The sequence below is a fragment of the Populus euphratica genome, unplaced genomic scaffold (assembly GCF_000495115.2).
Source record: "Populus euphratica unplaced genomic scaffold, PopEup_1.0 scaffold101.1, whole genome shotgun sequence".
Lineage (NCBI taxonomy): Eukaryota > Viridiplantae > Streptophyta > Magnoliopsida > Malpighiales > Salicaceae > Populus > Populus euphratica.
Window position 1 is genome coordinate 1,408,539 of NW_011499894.1, and position 2,096 is coordinate 1,410,634.

Genomic DNA, 2,096 nt, shown 5'->3' on the forward strand with positions numbered 1-2,096 from the left:
GTGACAATCCTTATCTTCTTATCTGAACAAAATGTCATTACTAATATCAGACTTTGAATAGACTTAAACCATGAAAGTTCTAGGAAATTGTCTCAGCTTAAAAAAAAAAAGAATCGATGCATTTGATCTTTTAAAACTCGAGATATGGGCTGAACACTGAACAATGTTTGGGCTGCAGGACAACTTTGTACTTCTCTATTATTGCTACAATTTGGACCTGAAGATGACCTTTTTAAATCTTGGACTTCCATGAAAGTTTTAAGCATATGTCTTAGCTTTTCATTCATATAGAGCAGAACTAAATCCAAGATTTTCAACTCCAGATATGACCCAATAACCGAACAGTGTTCCAATTTGGACTGAACTAATATTTGGATTGAACCAATATCTCTTTTCTATGTTTGACCCTCTTTTTGTCCTATTAATTTTTCTATGTTTGGCCCTCTTTTTGTCCTATTAATTTAGTATTTAAACTCATTAATCAATCCTTTCATTTATATGATAGGTTTGCATTTAAGATGAACATTTACTATAAATCAAAGGTATCTTATAGTATCAGACTTGTTATTGCAAAACATGCTTTAGTTAAGGAGTTATTGATACTTCAAGTGCAAAATGATGATATAAAACCTTGATAAAGATGCACTTTTAAGTACTAATCACATTTCACCAAAATCATCAAGAACAAATCTTAACCAAATGGCTTGTGTTGTTGCTTCAAATGCTGAGACATACTCAGCTTTCGTTGTTGATAATGCCATTGTATTCTGTTTCACAAAGGCCTAAGAGAATGCTCCACTTTCAAAACTAAATACATAACCAGAAGTGCTCCTATTATCATCTTCACTTCTTGACCAATCTGGATCATATAATCTAATAAGAGTGGTTGTTTGATCTCTCACATACTCAATGTTATAGTTAAGAGTCTCTTGCACATATCTTAGAACCCTTCTTGCAGCTCCTATATGCATTTTGGTAGGACTATTCATAAATCATGATAGCAAGCTAGTAGCATACATTAGATCAGGTCTTGTTGCTGTTAAATATAATAAGCTTCCTACTATTTTCCTGTAGAGCCCTTCATCAACTAACACACTCTCATCCACCTTCTTTAGTTTCTTATCAGTGGATAAATGAATCGAGACTGGTTTGTAGTCCTTAAACCCAAACTTCCTAACCAAGGATTTGACATGCTTGCTTTGATGAATGAATACTATTTGATTAGTTTGCAGTATTCTCATCCTTTAAAAACGATGAAGAAGTTTAAGATAAGACATCTCATAACTCTGCATCATTTATATTCTAAACTCACTAAGCATCCCCTCATTGCTATTGGTATAAATAATATCATTAACATAGATTGAGACAATAATCAAATTCCCTTCATGATCAGACCTTGTGTATAAAATAGCTTCACTTGTGCTTCAATTAAATTTGTACATTGAGAGATATATATCAATCTCACTATACCAGGTCCTTGGCTCCTACTTAAGTCCATATAATGATTTTCTTAATTTGTAAATCTTGTGCCCTGCATCTTTGACTTCAAAACTCTCAGGCTGTTCAACATATACATCTTATTCAAGCACACCATTTAGGAATGTTGACTTAACATCCAACTGGAACAACTTCGATCCCTTTTATGTTGCAAGTGCAATAAGAGTTTAAATTGTATCTAACCTTGCTATTTAAGAGTTCGAATTGTATCTAACCTTGCTGTTGGTGCAAAGGTTTCATTGTTATCAATTCCAGATTTCTATGTATATCCTTTTGCTATAAGTCAGGCCTTGTGTTTTTGAACTATTCTATCTAGATAAAGTTTGGTTTTGTACACCCATTTCATTCCTATAACAGGTTTGTCAATCGGTCTCTTCACCAATTCCTAAGTATTGTTCTTCTCTATCATTTCTAGTTCTTCCTTCATAGCTTCTTACCAAGTTATATCTCCAGCTATTTCTTGATAATTCTCAGGTTCTATGATGCACATATGACACCTTAGATATATATCTTCCAAGGTCTTTAACTTTACTGAAGTAGAACTAGGTGTGGAGTGTTGACTGCTATCCCTACCTATATTCTCAACTAACTCGCCAATT